Consider the following 16,515-nt stretch of genomic DNA (forward strand, 5'->3'; position numbering starts at 1 on the left):
ATAAAGTGTTCCTTTTCTTTTTTTTTTTCCCCATGAGATAAGGACTTTTCAGTTCCCACCAGATTGTGTATTTTGGTAGCTTCACATTTCATCTGGGATTAAGACCATAGCAGTGCCCTACAACACCTTGTTTCTTGGACTTCATGGGTAAAATGCTATCCCACCAACTCCATTTGTGAAGCCAGAGCATTTATCTGTAGTATTTTTGGAAGACTTAGTCAGGGAGAACACAGAAAATTTAAATCCTGACTGCCGGAGTGAACCAGAGCTGTAGTTCTATGGTATCTGCAGAGGGCATCCCCCTAGGCTGGTTTTAAAACCAAATGCAATGGCCTCCCTGTGTGAGCAATTGCAAAGATTGAAGGCAGGTAGGCATACGCTGTCTTTGAAGGCAATACAGGGATTGATTGTTCAGAGAAACAGTAACACAACTTGCTGATCATAGGTTTTTTGTTCTGGACTACAGGTCCACGTTTGTGATCTCTCTATGTAGCAGCAGGGTGGTAGCAAATTAAATTCATGGATGCCTGTTTTTACTGTACTAATATTTTAAACCACAGAGGGAAGAGAGAGGTGGGTTAACTCATCTCTGAGAAATAATGCAGAACATTGCCCATTATAAGCCAAAGAATTATTATAATGTAGTTAAGGGTTATTATAGGCAGCATGTGTAATGAAAATCAGAAGTTTATAAAGGGCACCAATAACATAAAGTCTCACTAGCAATCAAATTCAATACTTGTTTTAAAGGCAGAGTCTACTCCTTGAGTACATGCATTTGATACATTTGGATATAGAACTTTGACATTTTCACACTCTCCCACCTCTGTTTCCTCAGAGGAAATACAAATGAGGAGTCAGAGCTCAAATGAGGCTACATTATCAAGCAAAAGTTGGGGCTGACAATTAATGATTCTTATACTTTTACCTGACAGGAAACTAAGAATAACAAGAGAATAGACGTTGAAATGCTCAGGCACAAAATTTGCCAAAACCTTTATTTTGCCTTAGCTGGCAAATTGAAGTTAGGTTTTAGTATCAGGGGGAAAAAATAATGAAAATTATCTGCCATTTTTGCTGGCACTTTCCAATCATTTCTGATAGACTTTTATCCCAAATAAATTCAGGAATATATTCCCAACCTAATATTTCTTTTGTGAGGGTATTTTATACATTTCCCAAAATTCCAGATGAAAAACTCTTTGCTTGAATGCTTTATATCTATAGTAGCCTCCTTCTTGATTCTAAAGCCAGCTTGTGTTACTCCCATGTAAAAGATGAAACATAAGGACTACAGGTTAGACATGGAAGAGCATTTCTGCATGTACGAAAAAAAAGCAGAGACTCCTCTAGGAGAGGAGGACAATCAAAGTCACAACTATTGATGACAAATGGTTTGCATGGGCAGAACAGCTGTTGCAGCTGGTGCTCATTAAAGCAGCAATCTCTAGAACAAGGTATAGCTTCCCATACCTGTATTTGGTCCATAAGTTAAAATTAAGTGCCTTATCCTCATGGTGAAGAACATGATCTCTAGCAACTATAACCCTTCTCTTTCCTAGTGCCAGCTGGTCTCAAGAGACAAAGCACAGCATTTTCAGCATGATACTATCAGCAGCTGGATTTCCATATTTACTCCAAGTGAAAAAAGCCACACTGGTGTTTTTTCTGTGTTTTCTTATGGGGTTTTTTATTTGGTTGTTTTTTTTCAAACTTGACTGTTGTTTTCTAGTAAATCTATCCTAGCCTCCACTCAGAGAGATGAGTTGTCATGCTGGATTTAAAGTCAGCATTGAAATGCAGGCAAATCTTGGGTAATTTGTGGGGAGGAAAAGACTGCACATTTTGCAAATGTTACAACCTCATGAGCTGCTGCTAGCTGCATGTTTTCTGGAAGGGCTCAGTGACTCATATTCAGCATTCAGTTAAGACTTGCTCTTTGCATTTGTGCAGTATCGCACACAAGCTGATAAAGTTCTTGGAATAGAAAGCCTTCAAAAGGTGATGCACAGAGGCTCAGTAGCTCTCTAGTTTTAGACTGATCTGGCTCAGAAGACTCGCTCTATCCCAGCACCATACAGCAATACAAAGCATGCTCTGTCCCCATGCAAGGACTTCTGCATTTCCAATTTGTGTTTAAAAATGCAAGAAACCAAGTAATTTTTGCAGAGTTAATTCACAAGCAAAACTGAAACCCTATTGTACTCTACTAACTCTGAAGATTATCTGAGCATACCACAGAAGACAAAGGTATTACCCTGACCTTGATAACCAGGGATTGAAAAATAAAGTTACTTCAAGAAAAGTGTAAGATAAAATTAAAGGTAAGTGTATATATAAATATATACACACACATATATTATTAGCACACAAAAAATTGCCCCACTGGACTGACAAGGAAACATGCAAAGTGGTTTTTGTCAGTACCTGGCAATCTCCTCATGCTGATATTACAGTAGCCCAAGACAATGTAACACATTAATGTGTCTGACAAGAGCCTTTCCTATTTAGGTCTGTCTGTTATGGCAAAGTAACCAGTGACTTAGTCATTTTGAAATGTGCTGGTTGTACTATTAAGGGGGACCCAATTTTGTGACCACGTACAGACCAGACCTTGAGCCAAGAAGCCAACACGGACATTTTCAAACACACCTTGCTACGCTGGCAATGACTGGTATTAGCAGGAGAAGCTTCTGTGGGACTACTTAAGAAACTGCTGAGAAGGAAACAACATAACACCAGAATCATCCATGCACTGTGTGGCCTGTGCACTTTTAGTTTTTTGGGTTTGTTTTTTTTCAAATTGGCCCTCTGCAAAACACTGGCCAATAGTTCACACCTCCAGAGAAGTATAAATGCATGGCAAGGAGATAATTATCCAGCTTCTAAGTTCTACCCCCACTCAGTGTGTGGCAAAAACACCCACATTTGCACAGTGTGAAGCAGCATCTCCTCTGTTTTATTCTGAATCTGCTATCTCCTACTTCTGTTTGATGCTTCTTAGTTTTTTTTTTGTTGGAGCAGTCAAAGAGTAGTCACCCTCACTTTGCCAGCCATAATTTTATAGATAGCTATCTTCTGAATTGAATGTCCTAATCTATGTAGTCTGCCCTTTGTGGTCACAGACTATATGCAAGGGTCTGTAAATTGGATGATTTCTATCACAGATTCATGGAAACATCAAGGTTGGAAAGGACCTTCAAAATCATAAAGTCCAATCACCAATGCAGCACTGTCACTGGTATCCCTAAATCACGTCACCCATCCCTGTTGCTCCTTTTTCACCCTCTTCAGGTTTACTATATTCTGTCAGAAACAAGGAGATCAGAATTGCATACATGTTAAAAGGCACCACTGTCTCATACTAACCACATCATGATGACTTCTGTTTATTCTCTATTTCATAATATTTTTCTTCTTCAGTACTTCTGACTGGTATGTTTTTATGGATCTTGAAAATCTCATGCTTTATTGGTAATATTCTTATTTTCTTAAAAGAGATGACCTTAAATTCTCATGCTTTATTGGTAGTATCCAACTACCAATAGTTGGAACAGTAATTATAACTATAGTTTAAGAAAATAATTTCCTCATATGAGTAACTTTACTTTTATCTGTGTTAAATTTCCTTAGCTGTTTTAACTCACTTCCACTCAATTTTGAGCAATCCCTGTGCAGTTCTTGCTCCTGGTAAATGGGTATCTTCCTGGAATTTAGCTGCCTTCAGTTCAACCTAATAATAGAGACTGCAGTGATTACCTCCACTGAGGATCTGTTCTATGTTTTGGGGAAAGACCTGCTTTGGTGTTTTGACAACTATGCTGTAATATTGATACTTTACCTTATTATGCCTGATCTTTTCTTGTGGTTTCTTGCCAGCTAGATTTCTTGCTGTTGCTGACAGCCTCTTCAGCTATGCTCATTTCAGGATGCTGTTGCACTGCTTTGGAGAACTGCCAGACAGCCAAGACCATCCTCTTGTATTCATGGAGATACTGCAGAGAAAAAAAAATAATTTGGCTTAATATTTTCCTATAGCTTTCTTGTATTTGGATGAAGCTGCTGGAACAGTCTTGTTCATGGTCAAGGCTGGTGATCAGTCTCCAGAGATGTGGCTCTGCAGAGCTTTGTGGCTCAGGGCATGGGCTGCACTCAAGAGAATGAGCTCGGGGAGTTGTGTAGGTGAGTGAACTGGAGCCAGTGCTGATGACAGCAGGTTGGTTGTGGTGTACTGTGCTGCCTGCCAGGACTTTTGTGTCAGAGCTAGGTAGCTATTAATCACTAAAGATATTGAATAATGAAAATAAAAATGGCCTGAGAGCTATTTACCTGCCAGTCTTAGGAAGGGAGAGGCACACATGCAGATGCAATGGTACTTGAGCCCATCTCACTAAAAGATAGCTGACACCATACATCCATGACTGACTTTCTGTAATTTACTCCCTAAAGGCCAAATCCAATCAATTTGCCCAATGTGCTATGAAAAGCCAGAGAACAGAGCAGAAGATAGGATTTAATGTGCTCTTGGCAGTCTGCATTGCAAAGGAGTCATGCTGCAGCTTACTCCATTAACTGGATTTTTGCTAAGAGGTGGTGACTAGGGTTAGATTAAAACAAAAACTAAAAACCAAAACCAAAACCAAACAAAACAAAAAACAAAGAAAAACCTAAAATGAAAAACAAGCAAACAAAGCCCCCCCAACCAAAACAACAACAGCAAAAAGCCAAGTTAACAGTCCTTTGTTAAGGACTGGGATAAAAAGCAGACACCCTAATGATCACAGAGAGGATGGCGGGTGGGCAAACCCAAATAACACCTGGCCCAAGGTTCTCCAGGTCCATCACTAGCAGGTACAGTGGAGGACAGGTACGGGGCAGTCAGATGCCCATTATGTATGACATTCAGAGACTTCTTTGCAAAGGAGAGTATGTTCTTTTTACTTCTACTCCCATCTTCAAGAGCAAGTTTCTCCAGGTAAAAAGTCCTTGAAATGAAAGCATTTAGCATGCTAAAGATAAAACTACTTGCAATTATTACAAGTTTTCTTTTTCTCCCTCAGCTCAACAGGTACTCGTCATTCAGTTATTCTCACTACTGTTTTTCTGTTTACTACACACATAGAGATATATTTTCCTTCTCCTATAGACTCACTCTGCTCACATTTTAAAGGCAATAGTTCAGAAACCCAGGAACAGCAATGATGCAGATTAGAGAAAAACAAAGATTTTTGTATTCATTTTCCTTTGTGAGGTCCCACTCCTTCCTGTAGCAGCAGGTAGAACTGTTGTAGATAAAAAAATATGGCTCTGTGCTACCTCATTAAGGTTGTTAGCCAGCAATGGCAGTTCAACCCAGTCAAAATCAAAGCCAGTCCTTCCTGGGCAATCTCTCACCACTTGCAGATTCTCCTACCCTTGCAGTGTAACCACTCTCCCTGCCTGTCATCCAGCACTGGCCAAAGCCCTGCAGGACTCTGGCAACAGCCTACACTCCTAGAATTCTGCATTCACAGTGTGTCTAAAATATGTGAATTCTATTTACATGCTGTACTTCAACAGTGTTTTTCACAGGATTTCACTCCCTCCCTTTGTGATAATTATTACATCCTTTGGTCGTACCTTGATTAATTAAATCTTGCATTGTTGATACACCTGCAGAATGTTAATGAACTATGAGTCTCCTTTTTCAGGGTACTTTATGATTTATTCCTGCTTGATTTATCAGACCTCATTTACTACAAAGAAGGCAGCTGCCCTAACCAATCAACCCAAGAAAATAGCTCCATTACTGATTCATTTACACTAAAATAAAATTTAAAAGTAGCCTTTGATCTTTTTTACATACTGTGTCTCACATTTGGGAGGAGATTCTACTAGACATACAGAAATTTAATGCACTGTTCTCCCTCAAATTCCTTCTTAGGACACTTTTTCTCTGATGCCTGTCAAAACCAAGCTCTGACAAAGGTACATAACATGTGATTTCATTATCAACTTAATCATATGGTTATACTTATCAACTTATTCTTCTTGTATTTTCTCATTTTTCTCTTTCTGTAATTTCAAGTCTCACACCTAAATTACCTGGGATATTTTCGCAGTGTTTTACTACAGCACTTAGCAAGATCCTGGCTCAAAACCATTAACATCACAGTAATGCTAGAAAGACAGTGAATCATCAGAACAGTGTCTCTTCCATCTTGTTTATATTAGGAGAAATTATTGATAATAGTACTCAAGAGGTTTCTGACCACAGCAATCAGATATCCAATGTTTTGAATTACACACGAAGAATGATTTGCAATCATCCTTTATCCGTATTCAACTCCTTTCCCTTCTTTTCATTTGTGCATACTCCTGTTTCATTATTCCACATTCTCCTCTCTCCTCACCAGCCCAGCAGATAAGCTCTAGGGCCACCAAGCCACTATGAAATCTATTGGTAGGGTGGTCTCTGATAGAACATATGGCAAATGTCAGCATTGATGCAGCTTTTTTTTTTTTTTTTTTGTTCAGGTTAATTAAAAATAGAACCCATTTGTCCACAACTGACCCAACTGTGTGATCACTGATCCCTGTGCTGTCAATCTCTGTTCACCAGTGCCTAACGTGATACTGCAGCACACCCATGCTCCCATAGGAAAGTATGAAAAACTTCTGGAAACTCTCACAGTGGCCATCCCACATGAAATATGTGGAACTTACCAGGTGAGTTAGCACCTAGAAGTGTTAAATATTTCTTTGAAGATTAATTAAGAAATATGAATGTATTTTCCATTTCCATACACTGTTTTTCTTCTTTTAAGGGTGACTTTATTAACAGACCTTGTGACCCTGAGATGAAAGCCAGCTTCTACAGAGCTCATATTTACACTGGCTCTTTGTCTCAGCACTAACACCATAAAGTTAGGAGAAACAAATTTAAAACACACCTTTTGGCCCCACTCCAGTAATCATTTCAGGCCAATGCTATCCATATTCATATAAATAAAAAATCACTACTAATACATAATAAACCTTTCTCAAAATATATCAGAAGCTGACAGTTGGTAGCAAGATTGGGATATAGGACTCTCAGGAAATAAGGCAGTAGAATAAAGGCATTGTAGAGACAAGAAGGCAGAGAATGTGAGAAAGTAAGTAAGGGGGTTATAAAATGTCTTAGCTGATATTTTCCTGCTTCAACTATACCTACAGAGCCACCATTCCTCTCTTGTCAAAGACTGGATCCTTTACCAACTTCTAGACATAAGCTGACCTGACATGAATGTCAGCTCCTGTGTGTACAGCCATTGTCACTAGTGATTCAATGTAATAAAGTCAAGATCCAGAACTAGAATATCTATTTTTCTTTACAGAATAGATGTCTTATTTTTCCAGTCATACTTCCAGTAGAGCTTTAATAGCTTGAAGTGTTGGCTGTTGCTCACTATTGACTTCTCAACTTTAATGATCTTCCTTCACACACTTCTCCATTTTGCTAAGTCATGAAAGTATGCATGAGCCCTTGTTCAACCAACCTCCTTTTTTGTCCACATGCTCTTACTGTGTGGTCTTCTTTATTGCTGGGGTTTAAGTTTGGATTTTCTTTTGTATTATTACATCCTCCCTGTTCTCTTCCTGTTTAGACAGAAATCTTTCTGCATGTGGGAGACTTACAGGTATCCCTACCTCAGCTGCTTGAAAGAAGACAGAAAGATTTTAGTAGGGATTGATGTCAAAATCTGGATGGGCAGAGAGCAAAGATCTTATCTCTCTTATCTTTCCAAATCGGAGCAAAAACAGAAGAGCAAAAGCACAGAAAACATGAAAACTCGGTATGTATGTTTGGAAAATGAATCTAATATATTTAGTTTCTGCTGCTGACTTTGAAAAGTAAAATGTGTCATATTTTTGCCTTCAGAAAATATGCTATTGCAAAACATTTGCAGGTTTACTGTAGAATACAGGTTGTAGTTTCCAGACTTTGGTTTCTCAGATAGATGTTCAGGGCTTTTGAAAGACCATTTCAGCAATAACCTTTCGGGCTCACAAAGATGGGCAATCAAGCAAAAGTGCATGAATATTCAGTGACTGAAGTGCCAGTGGTCTCCTTGAATGCTGAAGGATCTGCATACAGATAGCTTTGATTTAGACTCCCAGTATGTGAAGGAATCATATAGCGTGTGGCTCACTCAATGTTTCCTTTCTGCCCAAAATCAGTAGTAGGTCCTGGCACCAGAAATCTGTCTTTTCTGTGTCTCCTGTACTGCCATATGCACCCTGGCTTGTGCAGAAAAGGAGCAGATTTTTTGTCGGTGGTGTTACACAAACTAGGCAAAAGTTAGATGGCAGAAGGAAACGAAAACTGTCTCTTATATAAGCATCTGCACCACAGCAAAGAACAAGGCTTCACCACAATCACTTCCCAAGCTACATCTACACATCAAGTGATGTGCTCAGATGTATACTATGTTCAGATGTGTCATATATAAGTGCAGTCCATAACATTCAAATATCTCAAGTGTGCCTGCACCTGAAAACAAGGCTTATTACATAATTTACCAATACATGTTTCTACTGCAGACAGAAAAGAGATTAAAAAAACACCTATTTCATACTCATCCTGGTAGATAATGACATTACTAGGGTAAGGCTTATTTATTCCTGAGTTTTTGGAAATGGTATAATCCTTTTTCCTGCTTTTATTAGGTCAAATACAATGAAGAAAAAAAGTAGGAAAAAATAGTAGACTTCAGGTATGACAGTTTTTCTGATATTTATTCACTTCCCTATTGCTATTCCTAATTTAATAATAGATGAGAGAAGCTGAAACTTCATGGGTTGCAAGTTCTTTAGAACAAATTTTCCTATGTACTCGTTGCCAATAGATCAGCATTTGTTTGGCCATATAATTAGAAGATACCCTGTGCTTATTCCCTGCTTGAGAATATCCTTGAGAATATAAACTAACTTAATACTCTTTGAGGGCAGCTCGTGTGTAATCAGATTCCAGTCCGGAACACTGTAAGGAACTAGTGAGTGGCAATTTCAAATTCTTGATAGCACCCATACTGTGAAGAAGAGTGAAATAGCATTCAGTATAACCGGAAATGCCAACATTATTTTTCAGGGGGGAAAAAAAATAATTCCAGATTCTGCTTATCAACAGAGCAAAGTAGCACTTACTGAAAAAGTGGTCCCAAAGAAAATAGTTGCAACAGCATATTTTCTGCTCAAGGAACTTCTGCTCAAGTAAGTACTTGGATGACACAAAATTTATGAAGTGCTGCTCTATAAATTTAAAATGCTGCAAAAATACAGATCAGTAACAGTATTTTCATACTCATCAATGCACAGACTGGGTGCAGATGCTTACCATCAGTCTTCACATAAACTTCCACATTAGAAGTGAAGAAGATGAAAATTGTACAATCTTGGTAAATTCACTATACAGATTTTGAGCACTCCTATATAGAGCAAAGCTGCTTATATTAATCAGAAATTATCATTTTCCTAACAGAGGTAATAGATATGAATGATTTCATGCCAAGATATGCTGCACATAGTAACTAATAGAATGCAATAAATTTAAGATTTAATTAGGAATACCTCCCTCATAAGCTAAATACCATGTCTGGAGGAGCATAGCACACTGCCTACAATAAAACATTTATTTGCATTCAAACAACCTGTCTGGATGCAAATAACAGGGCCATCAGAAATATGGAAAAATGTTAAATCCATCAAAATATAGGGATCAGACGCCAAGCAAGGAGTGATTGTTCTCATGAGAAATGACATTAATGAGATATACTCTTGAATTCTGAGAGCTGAATTGTTGTTAAGTAAAGGTATTTGCCCCAATTACAAGTATGTGATAGCCCAAGATAAGCTGACGAGACAGGACTGAAGAATTAACAAAATACTTCCACAAAGACTTTCTGCAGTGGTAAATGTGACAACAGTGACAATAAAGCTCATGACATTTGTTCTGAAGTCATTAATTTGGCAAAGCAAAACCAGAATAACTACTCTTGAGCATTGTGCTTCTCCTGACTGACTGAACAGGTAGATATAGTCCTTAAACTGCAGAAACCATGATCACTGAGAATATCCTGTGCTGACTAAAACTGTCCCTCTGACAGACCTTGAAGAGGCAAAGTGTGGCAAAGGACTGCTGCCCCATGAAAATAGAGCTGCTATTCAGCCTCAGTTTACTGGAATCCCATCTAAAATGCTCTCAGGCAATGCTGCAAAGAATAAACAACGTCAGAGTATAGTGTTTCCCAGACCAACAGTGGGAAGAAGGACGAATTGCCTGCATTGCAAATGTAGTAAAAAATACCTCTTAATTGCTGTGCCTGGAGCAAAGAAAAATAACTCAGCACGGATGCTTGCTGGGTTACATACCAAAACAGTCCTATACTGAGCTGATTCAGTAGACTGGTATGCAGTGCTGGCTTACCGAGCCAATACAGTCTATCAGCTCCCATGAAAGAAAAATTACTGCTGGGAGAATGACAGTCATTGAAGATCCTGCAAGCAGTAGAGCTACCAAGCATAATGGTTTTTGACTATGCTTTTTAGGAAATATTGCAAAATTGAGCAGTATTCATGTAGTATATTCCAAAGCAATTTTTGCAACTTTCTGGCAAGATGCAGCTTCATGAGAACGGTATGGAATTGGCACCGCAGTTTATAGATTTATCCAAGGGTAATGAAGACCATCCATATAGCTCCACACAGCTATGTGGAAAGGATTGTTCTGTTAGTATCAAAACAACATTTTCCTTCCTTAAAGGCAATTGTGTAGCTGCTACTGCTTTCTTAAAGGTATTAGGCAGACCAGCTTTGTTTATGGCGTACAACACATATGCTGTAACATATGACAAGAATATCATGGTGCTATCCCCCATAATTCACTATCACAAATCAAGCAGCTATGCCTCCATTGCTTGATAGGCGAATGAAATCGACTGGCATTTTATAAGACATTATATTGGAATCAGCATGGACTTCTACAAAAGGACTAAATGCCATACCTGAATTTCCTCTGTGGCATGAACTCCAGCTTTATAGCATGTGATGAAATGAGATAAGAAGGATTTTTCTGAGCATGGTTCTCAAAGAAAAAAAAGGTTGATCTCAGTTTCAGAATATTGTCAATAAAACGTACAGAATTAGGGATCCAAAAAGCAGATTTTGAGCAACAATTTTAATGCTGGGGAACAACAGACATGCTGGCTGGCAGTTAATTGCCCCAGATGTTGTTTATAATCTGCTGAAAGAAAGCTGAAAAAAAACAGAGGAATATTCAAGCAAAGGTTTTAAAAAGAACAATTTTGAAATTGATTCTGCCTCATGCTGTATTCAGACATCCATGTCGTTAAAGGTACAACACAGATTAGCCACAAATCTTCTTGTGTCAGTAATTAAGGGAGAGGAGAGCTATCATACTGGGATGCACAAACTGCAAGTCTATACCAAAAAAGACTCATAAAGCATAGCACGCAAGATTATTTCAGTGAAAACTTAGAAAAAGGGAACAAGGAGAATTATGATGTTGTTTGTGTATGTTTTACAGTATCTTACACCTGTCCTACTGTACATCTAGTTTGCGTTCAAGAGAAAAATGTATTGCATTTCACATTTATAGAATATGTGAACTGTAGTGTCACACTTTCGGGTGACAAATATATAAAGCTCAAGCTTTATACTGCAGCATGATCTGATAGGAAAGTCTTGTCTTTAACATAATTACCACTACTAGGCTGCCTTTCTGGAAAGACGATTGTACCTGGGAAGAATCTAAAGACCACAAATGTCTTATTTCAATAGGAATTACCACCTAAGTATTTTCCTTAGGCAGTATCAGCCGCTGAGACTTTTGTTGGTTCTTTTTGCTGGTTCTTCCCCTATTTTCTCACAGATCCCTGAGCTATCTCATAGGTTGTTATTTCTTCACAAACAGAGGAAAAACAAGAATCAGCAAACAAAGAGATAAGATAATCACTAATTTGAGTACAACTTAGTAGGGGAAAACAGTGGAAGAAGGATAATTTTTATTGCCTGTTCTTTCTTTTCTGGATTAAAAATAGTGCCCCAAAGTGTTACACTAACAACCTCACTTCCAGTTTTTATTTGGGGCACCCATCTTCTGGGAACCATTCATATTTCTGAACTTAAAACCACACATTGAGGAATGAATAGTACTCCCAGATTTAAGACATCTCTTCTGGAGATTAACCTTTTTCTGCAGCTGAACTGCTGCTGGGTTTATGACCCTACTCATAAATATTATGACCTTACTTGGAGTTGTACAATTTTTTTATCTGAAGGATTAAAAGGAGTGGCAGAGGACACTAGAAACCAGAGAGGAAGATGTTCTGGCTACCCAGATGAAACTGAATGCAGAATGAGGCTATCAAATAGGAAATAAGCAACAATTCTGGATGCTATCAAAGAGAAAAATGTAACTGCATTGAACCTTTGGTATTTGTTGTTCTGAACAATGAAAAATGTTGAAGTGAAATTGGATTCCTGTATTGATTTAAAAATTTAGGCTTTCTGTTGCTGGATTATGGAGACCAAGAATTCTATTTCTTTTTTCTTGCTTAATGCAGAATTTGGCTTACGGACTTAGGTGTTTTGCACTCTTCTTCAAAACATTAGATACTTAATGCAACCAGCCCTACACGTGGACTAGTGCTGCTGTTACATTCTTTCAGATGGCTGAGGTGTGTGCCTACTTAAGAGTTAAAACAATCATCAAATTTGTAGTCATGAGATATCAGATTGCTGTAAATCAAACTGGAAAGTTCACTGACAGATGCTGTCATTTCCCCAGCAACATGGGGAGAATATATAGACAAAGTCTAAGCAGGCAGGAGCTCACTTTCATTCATATTCAATTAGAGGTGACATTTAAATGTGATTACCCAAGATATAAGCTATCAATATCTGAAGGCCAAGGGAAAAATCTCTGTGAAGTTCTCAGAGACAGGATGAAAAAAGTCTATTTCAATAGATGTCAGACATGAAAGCAGAGAGATAAAAAGAAGAGAACACAATTTCTCAAAGCTGTGCAAGAATTAAACATCAAGAAGAAAAGGGTAATCAAGATAATAAAAGAACTAACCAAACAAACAAGCAGCAGAAAGGTCAAGAAAGAGAAAGGAATACAGAATCTGGCATCAGGCAGACAAGAATGCCTTAGGGATTGCATAAAAAAAGTATTTTGGCAAATGAAGAGGGATGACACCAGCTTGGAAGGGATCCAATGTGGAGTTAGAAGAGAAAGTACATCTGCTGTAGAAGTGATGCTCCGTGAGTTTAGAGATAAAGAGTTTAGAGATAAAGGGGAGGAGAGTTATGGGGCAGACAGATGGGGATTACTTCTCCAACCCACTGACATAAGCGCTGGGGCCAGCGAGGCTCTTCTGACAGCACTGCACTTTTGCAACTGTCTGTAGAACCATTCATAGACTGCAAAGCATAAATATAGTTAAACAGTGACATAAAAAGGAATTTTTACCTGATCCCTTGGTGATTTTTCATTTCCCCTCCAGAGGGCAATGGTTTCAAAGAAAACATTTTGTTCTATGTCAGGCTGATTCCTCAGTTTGAGTCTGAATTTATTTTTCTCTTCTCTATTGATTGCAATCAGCCAGATTTAGATTGATCACAATTATATCTGCACCCTGCTGGCAATCAGTGACACCAATTCATGTCAAATTCAATTCATCAAACATTTTCTTTGTTAAAAAATATTTGTCTGTGGAATTAATGCACCAGTCTTAAAAAGAAAGTTCTAGAATAAATAAAGTTGCCTAAATACATTGATTCTGCAGCTGCAAGCAGGCTTTAATGTTTCCATAATCCCAGATAGTAAAAACATAGACAAAATGTTGTCTAAAAATTAAAATGTTCCAAGATGCAGGCTCCCAAAAGGTATCACTTGGGTATTTCTTTTTAGTTCCTTTCTACTTAAAGACAATAACTGAACACTTTGAACAAGGGATGGAACAGAAAGCTTTATACTACTTTGGTAATTAGTTTTCTCATTTCCTTTAAAAGCTGTCTTTGTAGATCCTCATATGAAAGATTAATCAGCTAAGACAAAAACAAAAGAAGATTAAAAGCTTTATCTTCCCAATCATCATTCCATTGTCATTCCTCATCCTCCCATTCACCTTCTTTCTCTGTATATTTTCTTTTTAATTTGAAGATTTTTTTAAATTCAAGCGAAAATGCTTATTTTCTCTGAGTAATTTTTGTGTTCTCAGCATACCACCAAACAGCACCCACAAGGCAAAATGAACCATAAGAACTGTCTGCCAAAGTGATTCAAAACAGAAAGGTTATCTGGGTCTTTACAAATAATGCTGCTGATCCTGTGCTCTATTGTGAATCGTTTTCAGGTATGACAACTTCTTGGCCTGACAGAGAATTTTAATCTGTTGGATAGAATTAGCCAAGCACATCTCATTCCAGCACCATTTGAATGGATTTGCCAGCTGGGCGCGGGCTAATATTAGGGTTTCTGTGATGCCTCGTGAAAGCCAGAGGGAGGAGATTGGTTTCCAAAGAAACAAACAGATCTTTAAGCAGATATATCTAAGAGATATCCCAAACTCAGTCTTAACCTGGTCTGGTAACCCCTTCTGGCAAAAAAATTAAACTTCAGCTACAGATACAAGACAGTAAAGGAGGGAAATGGAAATTCTAGTCCTGATGAGAATCCTCCTTTATTTTATTACAAATTATACACCATGTTAAAGAAAATTCCCTTATCCTGGTTTAAAAATGGCTGCTGGACAACATGCAAATTGGAGGCAATGAGATTTTCTGTGGAAAGGAATGTACAAATGCTATCAGCTGAAGGAAAATGTAAGCAGAATTTGTGGCTTTTTTTGTCTTACCATCCCAACCTTGGACGTAGAAAAGAGAGTTCAACAGTGAACAGATAAATGATGAACCAACCTACTTTTTGCAGCCATATTTTCTAGGAAAGTATCACATTTTGAAAATACCCTTTGGTTGTAAGGTCCTTTGTCAAACTGCTTTCTAAAAAAGGGATCATGTGAACTTTCATGAACCATGTTCATATGAAGGTAAGAAGAACCACGCTTGGTGCTGCTCAGCCACAAATTACCAGTGTCATGGTTTCCCTCTCTTTTTTATTTCCCAAGTAAGTAATTCTGCAGTCCACAAACATCTGTATGTCCTGCAGTGCTCCAGTTGTGTTCACTCGATGCAAAGCCCCTCATTATTGGTCAGAACAGAAACAGATGTTAATATGTTAATAGATGTTAAATGCACTTACAAGGCATTACTGCCCTGGGGAGTTTGAGCCACAATGTGGATAGGTAAAAGGCTTTCAGACTTTCCTCTGCAGGTAACTGGGCAGGACATACCTTAGTGTCTTAAGCCTTTTCACACAGTATGAAAAACCATAAGAACGTTATTTTGGGACTTCTACAATTAATTTTTGCATCTCGGTGTTTAGAACAGATCTGAAAGAAAACATGATATAGAGGGTACTATTATAGAAATTGTGGATTTCGCTGTGAAGAATGACAGCATTAAACGGCACAGATTTTTATATGGTTTAAATGAAAGCAAGGAGAGATGGACTAAAGCAGGTATCTCTTTAGGACTTAGTTATCTAAGAAAGCCTTTCTTTACTAGCGTGGTTACAGAGAACATTTCTTCTAATGCCTTGAGCAATGATCTAGGCAGGCTAGCCTGAAAAACCAGGGAAGTGAGTGCAGTTTGCAGCTCAAAGTCAAACTTAACTGTTGCACACTGAAAAGACGTTTCCCTGTTCCTGAAAAACACAGCCAAGAATATAAACAAGCCAGTAAAACTACTTGTAATCTCCTGTTTTCTTCATCGTTCCAGACAGTGTGTTACGGGCACCTTCTGTGCCTCAGCTTCCCAGAGGCAGGCTGGACTCTCGATGAGATTAAATACTTTTTTCTCCACACAGGCTCCAGCCTGGCTGGGGCATTCAAGCTTGGTCAAAGGACGCGGCGGCAGCAGCAGCAGGCGAACGGGGGGATGCCAGGGAGGGTGGAGGACAAAGGGCTTGCAGTGGCCCGGTAGGCCCAGCGGAGATGCAGCGGGCGGGGGGCGACAGCCGGAGCTGGGCGAGCAGGAAGGAGCGAGTGGCCAGGCGGGCGAGCCGGGTCTGCTCGGGGCACGGGGTCCCGTGCTGGTCCCGCTCGGGGGCGCAGAGAAAGCCGTGGGAGAGAGATGGGAGATGACGGCGGGAATGGACTGGACTGAAATGGGCTGCCCGGGGAGGTGATGGAGTCACCGTCCCAGGAGTGTTTAAGGAAAGACTGGCCGTGGCACTTAGTGCTAGGGTCCAGCTGACAAGGTGGTGCTCGGTCATAGGTCGGACTCGACGATCTCAGAGGTCTTTTCCAACCTACTCGATTCAGTGATTCTGCGAGGAAGGAGACACAGAAGCAGTGCACGTACCACGTGTCCAGTCCACCTGAGGGCAGCCCCAACCCGGCAGCCCCG

The sequence above is a fragment of the Geospiza fortis genome, unplaced genomic scaffold (genome assembly GCF_000277835.1).
Source record: "Geospiza fortis unplaced genomic scaffold, GeoFor_1.0 scaffold54, whole genome shotgun sequence".
Taxonomy (NCBI): Eukaryota; Metazoa; Chordata; class Aves; order Passeriformes; family Thraupidae; genus Geospiza; species Geospiza fortis.